Here is a 10,654-nt window from a genome sequence, read left to right as displayed (position 1 = left end):
AGTGGATTTAGTCTGCCCTTGTTTCTGGACAATTGGGTAAATGCCTAGTAGTGGAATTGTTGGGTCAGAGGGGATCTCTATGTTTCGCCATTTGAGGAACTGCCATACTGCTTTCCATAGTGGTTGAACAAGTTTGCACTCCCAACAGCAGTGTAGTAGTGATCCCTCCAGGCCACATACCCTCCAATATCTGTTGTTACTAGTTTTCTTGATCCTGGCCATTCTAACTGGACTGAGGTGGAATCTTAGAGTTGTTTTGATGTACATTTCTTTAATGACCAGAGATGTTGAGCATTTCTTCATGTGTCTATAGGCCATTTTTGTTTCTTTCTTTTTTTTTTTTTATAAAAATGGCAGGTTTATTGAGCAAGGGCTTGTGTTGAAGAAGCCAAGGGGCCTCCACTCTTTGTCCCCCAAGTATCTCCAGGGGACAAAACAAATGGCTTAGACCCTGAGCCCTATCCATATTTTCAAACAAAACAAAATGGAGGTAAAAAAATTACAGCATCTTAATTCCTTTTAGAAAAGGGAAAGGAGCAGAGGAGATGGGACGGTCCCCAAGCTGGTAGAACACCTCCCCTTAAATAGTTGTCCCACAAAGGGGCAACCTTGGGCTAATACTATTAAAAAAATTCCCACACCCCATTTTATCAAAACCAAGGAAGAAAAAAAATGTTTCCCTTCCCCCCAACCCAAATATATATATATATATATATATATATATATAATATTTCTTTTTCTTAAAAAACAAAAAACAAATCGGAGGCATTAAGTGTTAAAGTGAATCTAGAACAAGGGAACGTCAAATTCCCTTCTTCCTTCCCCCTTACTGCGGGGTTACTTGGTACATCCCTGGCAGAGGAACCAGCTCCAAGGGGATGGCAGAGGAGGAGGGGCTAAAGGATGAAGGCTCCCCAGCAAATCAGCAGCCAGTATAAGGTGTGGGCGTGGTGCCGGAGAAGCCATATCCCCTGGAAAATTTCCAAGTGGGATGAGATGGGGGAAGGGTGAGAAGATGCATTCCTGTGTAGTCTTCAGCGATTCCAGGTCAAGTTGAGGCAGGGAAAGCAGGGTGATGGGCAAGGTGTGTAGAAGAGAAACCGGGTCTTCGGGGTTCCTGCGCTTAGGAACCCCCCTTCCTCAGTTCCTGGACAAAGGCTTCAATTATCTCTTCTTTCATTTTTTGCAACTCCTTCCTCACCTCTTCCAGAAGCTCCTGTTTCACTTTCTCTAGATCTGACTTATCCTCAGAGCTGTGCGTTGAGGGTTGGGCCTCAGAGGTAGTCAAGAAGCTGCTGACTTTATCCTTGGCAGGGTTGTGCTATTCTTCTCCCAGGGTCTCCGCACAGATTCACTCTGAGCTGGGACTCTAGATTTGGGCTCCTCACTGGCAGATTCATCTTTGGAGGGCTTCTCCCCAACCTGTGTAGCTTTCCTTCTCCATTCCAGCATGGCACTCATCTCTCCCATGAACCACCCGCCTGTGCTTCGACCACTCTCAGCTTTGGGGGCCAGGGACCCCCCTGAGGTCTCCTCCTGCTTGCTCACTTTCCTGAGTTTGGCTCCAGCAATGGCTGCGGCCAGGCCAGAGGCCCCAGACCCACCACCACTAGGGCCCTGTGCAGTAGGGAGAGGGGGTGCAGGGGGTGGGCCGCCCCCTGCTCCATGCCCTGCAGTAGAAACTCCAGAGGGGGCAGACCAGGAGTTGGAGGGGGACCCAGAGGAGGGGGAGGCCCTGGAGGGGAGGTGGTCCCCCAGCTGGGGGAGCAGGTGGGCCTCCTGCATTGGACACCCGGCGTTCCATGTGACACTCCTTGTGCTCAGGCTGACCCAGCTGGGGCCTTTTCTGCTGCTCCATCTCCTCTGGGGAGGGGCCGTTCTGGCCAGACCAGGGGGGCGGTGCTGGGACTGCAGGAGGCCCACCTTCCAAGGCCTCCTGGCCGTGCCAGCAGCGAACTGCGCTGCATCTTCCTTGCTACCAAAGATGAGAACCCAGACCTGGCCGGCATCGCCCCACTGGTGGAAGCTGGGGGTGGCCTGGTTATACTTCACACCTCCGACAATGGCACAGTTGATGATCACCTGCTGGTTCTGCTGCATCTTGCGGCCCACCACGCGAAAGGACTTGGCGGTGGGGTTGTGGTAGATCTGGACCCGGCTGCAGGGGGCCAGTGCCAGCAGGAAGCCACTGCTTATTGCTGTCATCTATAGCATTACCATGGCCGGGCTTGAACACACAACCTTCTCACTCATAGCTGCGGCAGCGTCCTGCACACACTGGGGCCGGGGTTCGAGGCTGCCTCCAGCTCCTCCGAGTCCCCCCGGGGTCCCACCCCATAGAATCTGCCACCTGAACGGGCGGCTCCGGAGCGGGTGGCAGCTCCAGGCCTGCCTTGGGAGGTGGGGGTCCAGCATCGGGTGCGGGGCCAGCGGTGGGGCGGCGGGCGGTGGGGCGGCGGGCGGTGGGGCGTCAGGCGGCAGGGAAAATGTTCCATTTTTGTTTCTTCTTCAGAGAAGACTCTCTTTAAGTCTTTGGCCCATCTTTTAATGCGATGGTTGTTACTTTGGAGATTAGTTTTGGATTGATTCAATTTTTTGAGCTGTTCATATATTTTAGATATGAGGTCGTTGTTTGGTTGGTGAAGATCTTCTCCCACTCTGTAGGCTTCCTAATTAATTTACTAGCTATGTCCTTTGGCATACAAAAGCTCTGCAGTTTAATGCAGTCCCACTTATCCAGCCTTTCTCTGATTTGTTGTGATTCTTGGTCCTTATTAAGAAAGTTTCCACCTGTGCCAAGGAGGCCTAGTGTATCTCCTATTCCTTCCTGTAGAGTTTTCAGTGTGTCAGCTTTTACCTCCAGGTCTTTGATCCATTTGGACTTAATTCTAGTGCATGGCGACAAAGAAGGATCCAACTTTATTTTTCTGCAGGTGCTTATCCTGTTCTGCCAGCACCACGTGTTGAAGAGGCTGTCTTTCTTCCATTCTATTTCTTTGGCTCCCTTGTCAAAGATTAGGTGGCCATAGGTGTGTGGTTAAATATCTGGGTCTTCAGTTCTATTCCATTGGTCTTCAGGCCTGTTCTTGTGCCAGTACCAAGCTGTTTTGATAATTATAGCTCTGTAATAGAGTCTAAAGTTTGGTATTGAATTCCTCCTGCACTGTTCTTTCTGCTAAGAAGTGTTTTTGTTATACAGGGTATTTTATTATTCCATATGAAATTTTGGTTTGCCTCTTCTATTGCTTTAAAGAATGACATTGGGATATTGATGGGTATTGCATTGAATTTGTAGATAGCCCTTGGCAAGATTGTCATTTTCACGATGTTGATTCTTCCAATCCAGAAGCATGGGAAGTTTTTCCATTTCCTCAGTTCTGCTTTAATTTCCTTTTTCAGGGTTTTAAAGTTTTCATTAATGTACTATATTATCTCTCATCTCTTTTGCTGTCCCTTGGTTATCTCATATTGTTACAGTATCTCACTTTGTTACCTGATATATCAGATATATTTGTATTTGGTTATTTGAAATTGGATAGAGAAGGGGAAAACAAGATGGTTCAACATATGCAAATCAATATAATTCAACACATCAACAGGAACAAGGACAAAAATCGCATGATTATCTTAATAGATGCAGAAAAGGCATTTGACAAGATCCAACACCCCTTTATGTTAAAAGCTCTGGAGAAACTAAGAATTCATGGAACATTCCTCAATATAATAAAGGCTGTGTATGACAAATCCACCGCTAGCATTAAACTTAACGGCGAAAAGCTAAACCCATTCCCTCTAAAATCAGGAACGAGACAAGGATGCCCACTCTCTCCACTCCTCTTTAACATAGTATTAGAATTCCTAGCCAGCGCAATAAGGCAAGAAGCAAGCATAAAGGGGATCCAAGTAGGGAAAGAGTAAGTAAAACTTTCCCGCTTTGCAGATGACATGATCCTCAATTTAAAGAATCCTATAGACTCTACTCCCAAGCTCCTTTGAGCTGATTCAAAACTTTGGGAGGGTAGCAGGGTATAAAATTAACCCTCAAAAATCAACTGCCTTCCTCTACGCTAACAGTGAGAGGAATGAGGCAACAACCAGGAAAGTAACTCCTTTCGCAATACCTTTAAAGAAAATAAAGTACTAGGAATTACCTTAACTAAGAATGTAAAGGACCTTTTTGATGAAAACTTTAAAACCCTGAAAAAGGATTTGTATTTGTTTGTGTTTTAGTATATATTCTCATTTTATGTTTTATTATAACAGTAATATTCAGAGGGGTTATATTTACATTCTCCACATAATAGGTGTATTACTTCTCAGACATTGATACCCCTTCTTGTGTTTGTGTCCCCATTGCCCTCCCCTCACCCACCCTAATCATCTTGTTTTCCCCCTTTCCCTTCTTATTTCAAAAAAAATAAATAAATGAATATATAATATACCAGGTAACAAAATCAGATACAGTAACAATATGAGATTAAACAAAGGGCAACAAAGGAGAATAGAAACAATATAGTACATTAAGAACAACAATCACATAAAATAAAGCTCTTGTTTCCATATCCTAGAGATTCTTTCATTTCATCTCATGCTATATGAACTTATGTATCTAGGTTTTGCACTATTGAAATCCTCTGCTAGGAGATTCCTAGAGGTGTACTAATTATTGCAAATGAGGGAAATCATGGAACCTGTGTTCCTTTGAGTCTGGCTTACTTCACTTAATATTATTTTTCCCGAGTCATTCCATTTCCTTACAAATGGGGTGATGTCATTCTTTCTGATGGCAGCATACAATTCCATTGTTTGTAAGTACCACATCTTCTTGATCCAATCATCTACTGAGGGGCATCTGGGTTGGTTCCATATCTTTGCTCTGGTAAATAATGCTTCAATGAATATTGTTGTGCTGCTGGCTTTAATAATTCTTTTTTCTGTACATTTCTGTAAATGCTAAGGGAGTGGGATTCCTGGGTCATAGGGGAGTTCTATGTTTAGTCTTTGATGGAATCACCATACTGCTTTCCATAGTGGTTGAACAAGTTTGCACTCCCACAAACAGTGTATTAGTGATACTTCCTAGCCAAATCCCCACCAGCATTTGTTGTTATCAGATTTTTTGAACATGGCCATTCTAATTGGAGTGAGGTGGAATCTCAAAGTTGTTTTTATTTACATTTCCTTTTTTCATATATTTTTATTGTAATTAATAGAAGGGTTAGATGATATTTGCCAGCTAGAAGGTACATTAATTCACATACATTGATACCCTTTCATATGTCTTGGTCCGCATTTCCTTTCCCCCACCCTTATGGCCAAAGATGTTAAGCATTTCTTCATGTGTCTACAGGTCATTTTTATTTCCTCTTGAGAGAAGTCTCTCTTTAAGTCTTTGGCCCATCTTTTAATGGGATGGTTGTTTCTTTGAAGATTTGTTTTGGAGAGATTCAATTTTCTGAGCTCTAGATACATTTTAGATATGAAGCCCTTGTCTGTTTTATGAATAGTGAAGATCTCCCACTGTGTGGGCTTTCTAGTTAGTTTGCTAGCTATGTCCTTTGCCATACAGAAGCTCTGCATTTTAATGCAGTCCCATTTGTCCAAACTTTCTTTAAATTGTTTTGTTTCTGGGTCTTCATGAAGAAAGTTTTGACCTGTGCCATGGAGACCTAGTATATCTCTGTAAAGTTTTCAGTTTATCTGTTTTTACCTAGAGGTCTTTGTTCCATTTGGAATTAATTCTAGTGCAGGGTAATATAGAAGCTTCCAACTTTAGTGGGTGCATAAGTAATTCTGCCAGCACCACTTGTTGAAGAGGCTGTCTTTCTTCCATTCTATTGGAATGGCCATAGGCCATAGGTCTGTGGATTGGTTTCTGGGTCTTCAGTTCTATTCCATTTGTCCTCAGGCCTGTTCTTGTGCCAATACCAAGCTGTTTTGTTTGCTATAGGTCTGTAATAGAGTCTAAAGTCTGATATAGATATTCCTCCTGTGCTGTTCTTTCTGCTACCAATTATTTTTGCTATACTGGGTCTTTTATTATTCCATATGAATTTTGGATTGCTTCTTCTATTTCCTTAAGAATGACTTTGGGATATTGACGTATTACACTGAATTTGTAGGCATCCCTTGGCAGAATTGCCATTTCCATGATGTTAATTTTTTCAATTCAGGAGCATGGGAGTTTTTCCCACTTCCTCAGTTCTGCTTTGTGTTTTTAGTATATTTTTGAAACCAAGTAATGGAATGACTCTTGGATTTCTTTCTCGAGATGGATTTGTCTATTCTTCCTCTTTTGTGTTGACATATAAATTTTAGGAGTGATTATTTTTCTACTTTGTGAAAAGTGTCATTGGCTAAAAATAACAATAAACTTGTAGATCACTTGGGTGAGATGATTTTTTTTTGTTGGTAGTAGGATTTGAACTCTGGGCCTGCGCACTGTCCCTGAATTCTTTAGCTCAGGGATACAGCCCTACCCATTGAACCACAATGCCACTTCCTACATGCCTATTCTTTATTTTATTTTGTTTTATTGTTGTTGTGATGTATGGAGTGGTTACAATTACATTTATCGGGTATAGATAAACTTTTTAAAAACTTTAATTCTTTCAAACCAAGAACATAAGTCATATTTCCTTTTTTCCCATTTTTTGCATACTCTAATTTCTTCAATCGGTTGTTTTAAAAAACAGTTTCATAAACAAGAGCTTTATCTTGTGTGATTGTTGTTCTTTATGTACTATGTTATTTCTCCTCTTTTTGTGTCTTTGTTTAATCTCATATTGTTAATGTCTCTGACTATGTTACCTGGTATATTGTATATATGTTTATTTAAAATAGGAAAGGGAAGAAGGGGAAACAAGATGATTGGTTGGGGGCTTGGGGAGGGAAATGAGGACAAAACATGAGAAGGGTTATAAATGTGTGCAAAGTAATGCACCTACTACCTGGTGAATGTAACTCTAACCCCTCTATACATTCCTGACAATTGAAAAATGTTTCATAGAGTTCTTTTGCATCTTGGTCAAATCTTCTCTCAAATACTTTGTTTCTTTGTAACTTTTAATTAAATTGCTTTCTCCATTACTTGGCAGGCAGGAACACCATAAATTTTTATATACCGATTTGTGTCTTGAAGTTTTTCTAAATTTGTTTTTCAGTTCTAACAGTTTTTGATATAACCATTGCAGATTTTCTTCTCTGTATAAGTTCAGATCATTTGCAATGAAGGGCTTTCTCCATTCCAATATGTTCTATATTTCTTCATTTTTCCTCATTAATATCTTTACAACTTCAATTTCTTTGCTGTATTGAAGCCATGGGAATGGATATTCTTGTCCAATCTCAGGAGAAACCATTCAGCTTATCCTCATTCACGATGATAGTAGCTGTAACCTTGGTATTTACAACTTCTATCATGTTAGAATGTGTTCATTCTCTATCTAACATGAAAGTAATGTTTTTGCCAGTCCTGGGCTTGAACTCAGGGCCTGAGCACTGTCCTTAGGCTTCCTCAAGGCTAGAGCTCTACCACTTGAGTAACAACACTACTTCCTGCTCTTTTTTCTATGTATGTGGTACCGAGGAATCGAACCGGGTCTTCGTGCATGCTAGGCGAGCACTCTACCACTAGGCCAAACTCCCGACGCTGAAAGTAAATTTTTATCCTGAAAGTATGCTGAATGTAATCAAATGCTTTTTATGCACCTTAAAAAGATCCCATCTATTTTGCCTTTCAATTTGCTTGTATGATGTGCATTTTTATTTGCTTAAATTAAATCATCATTGTATCCTGAAATTAATCTTACTTGATAATGATGATTTTCTTTCATATTGATGTTCATAATTTTATTTTCTAAGAGGTAATTTCTTATATCACACCAATATCTCTTCCCTAAAAATTAATACCAAAGAAATCATAAGATTTAGAACTGATCCACTTGACTTCTCTTTGTTATCTCCACTATTTCTGTACAAGGGGAGCTGGACTACGCATAAGCTCCTGGTATAATACTGAATTATAGCATTAATCTCTATATTAAACCTTCACAGATACACAGAATGTCTTCTCCAGGAAATATCTGCCTTTCCTTGGGAATCCATTCTTGCTTAATTAAAAAATATTTTCAGCCAGTCATAATAATGCATGTATGTAATTCCATCTTTAGGAAGACAAAGTTAGTATTTTTACAAGTGAAGATAGACTGGGGTACATAGCAAAATCTTGTGTAAATAAAATAAGAGTAATTCCCATGCAAATAAATCTATTAGAATTTGATGTAGCCAAATAACATCAATAGTATTGTGCTAGATATAATATTTTGCATGTATATTTTAAATTTATAAAGAACCTCATTAATCTGTTTCTTTACTAAATGATGGAGTAAACTTCCAGAGAGAAGACAATCTAATTTTGCTCCAATATATGTCAGGAAATTGCTAAATTTTATATTTAATATATGTTAATTTCATGATGTTCCAGACATTTTGAAGAGATATAGCTATAATCTATATTTTACTATGGATAAAAATATCCCTTCAGAAACTTCTGAATGGTCTGTTCATACAGAATACAACATTTTTCTAGTCTGTTCTTGACATGAAATGCTCTTGTCTCAAGTTTACATTTTATACTTCAGTTTCTTCCATTTTGTCATTCAAACTCTCGCTTTGGCAGCACATATACTAAAATTGGAATGATACAGAGAAGATTAGCATGGCCCCTGCACAAGGATGACACGCAAATTTGTGAAGCATTCCAAAAGTATTTTTAAAATAATAGGCAGTAGAGTACTTTTAAGGGGAAAAAATTTTATCCAACAGGATTATTTTAGGAAACAAAGATGTTAAGAACTTCTCACAAATATATATCACAAATACAAGAAATTTGACACCATTCCCTGACAGTAGTTTTCACTAACTGTATTAGAAAAGTGTAAATCAAATTTTCTTACTTAATTAAATGCTGAATTCTTTCCAAGTTTTGTAGAAATAAGAAATGGTAATCAAAACAAATTTTACTCCTCAGCTATGTGGGTATGTTTGTATGTATGCATATATATATATATGTAGAGAGAGAGAGTAATACAGTATCTACATGTAGGCATATGCACAGATTTATGCCTATTCATTTATACTCTACATCTAACTAAACACATGCAAATCTATGCTAAAATTTCATGAGTTGTTGAAAACTCCACATTTTTCGTACATATTCCTGGGGATTTTCCTAACACCAGTCATTCAACTCTTGATATAAATATGAACTATATATGACAAAATGGAATTCACAAATTTGAGTCCATCATTCAAAGATTTCCATGTGGATGAGGGACGGAAAGATCAAAGAGGGAAGAAGGAGAGACTACTGTGGATTTCACACATGCTAGGCAGGCATTCTACTCCTGAACAAACAGCCTCAGCCCTCAAGATTGCAGTTCTGATTCCTGGGCTCCTACTGGACAGTCATAAACGCTTTCAGGTCTAAAAGAATTATTCTCCCCTATTTAATGCTGAAAATTAGTTTCAACATAAATGATAAACACAAATAATGCATGCACTTTATATCCCACATCACTAATTTGAGTCCAGAATTGTCATGAGTTCCAGTAAGGATATTTCTCCAAAGCAAGAAATTTATTCAGATGATGAGATTCTGACTTTCCTTGTATATATCAATAGCTCATTACTACTATTACTAAAACACAACAAAAGGGAGAGACTAACCATTTAATTCTTTTGTCCCTTTAAATCATTTTGTCACCAGGTACAATTACCCAGTCTGTACCATCTTTATCCAATCTTGTCAATACCTTGAATAATATGAATTTCCTATCTTGAATATTTAATATAAAGCATGAAACAGCATGATATCAAAGGAAATAATGTTACACATTCTACACATATAATTATATGTGTAGGTATGTATACATATATAATGGCATGGGTACAATTTGTGGAGCAGTATCAGGAGGAAATATGAAAAAAGATATTTTAGTAGAAACAAATGAGTAAACCGAAAATTCTGCCTAATTCCAAATTCTGCCAGGATTTGTTTTTTGCTTTTATTTTTGTTTTTGTTGTGTGTGTGTGTGTGTGTGTGTGTGTGTGTGTGTGTGTGCACAGAGGTAAGACAATAAATTTGAATTATTGGTCAGAATTTTTGTTGATTAAACAAATGGCTTGGTCATGTCAATTCTTCCTCCTGGTGGTAGTTACAATGTTTGTTTCTTTTTTTTTCTTTAATTGTTGGGGTACAATATAGAGGAATTGCAGTGCCATTGTTCAGGGAGCGGGTACATTGCTTCTGGAACATTGATATCCCTCCTCATGTTGCGTTTGTATCTAAGCCCAGCAGTACACTCAGCTGCGAAATGTGAGTGAGGTTCAGTATGGCTCCTGTGATCGTGAAGACATGATCCAAACCACATGCTGGGAACAGGAGCCAGTCCAGAACAAGTAACTGCTGCAAATCTTTGCTTGCTCTCAAATCTTCTTCACACAAAGTCACAATTTGAAATTCTTAAAAGAACTATGCTAGCACATGTATTTGATACTTTTAACCAAAATATTTATTTGACCAAAATTTTAATGTAGCTCTGATGATTGATAATTCAGATGTATTTTCCATGAGGGTGGAATAATCCATTAC

At 39.3% G+C, this 10,654-nt stretch overlaps 1 non-coding gene and 1 pseudogene across 1 annotated transcript; one reads left to right on the top strand and one right to left on the bottom strand.

Annotated features, from left to right (window-relative positions):
• Positions 1–780: 780 nt before the first annotated feature.
• LOC150063312 (vasodilator-stimulated phosphoprotein pseudogene) lies at positions 781–2,253 on the bottom strand (annotated as a pseudogene).
• Positions 2,254–8,668: 6,415 nt separating this feature from the next.
• LOC150063311 (U6 spliceosomal RNA) lies at positions 8,669–8,771 on the top strand. Its single transcript, XR_016535632.1, has one exon. It is a non-coding gene; the product is annotated as a U6 spliceosomal RNA (small nuclear RNA).
• Positions 8,772–10,654: the final 1,883 nt, after the last annotated feature.

The sequence above is a fragment of the Megascapheus bottae genome, chromosome 5 (assembly GCF_031878675.1).
Source record: "Megascapheus bottae isolate mThoBot1 chromosome 5, mThoBot2.hap1, whole genome shotgun sequence".
Classification (NCBI taxonomy): Eukaryota; Metazoa; Chordata; class Mammalia; order Rodentia; family Geomyidae; genus Megascapheus; species Megascapheus bottae.
Note: the sequence above shows the minus strand (reverse complement) of the source record. Positions and strands in the feature narration are given on the sequence as shown.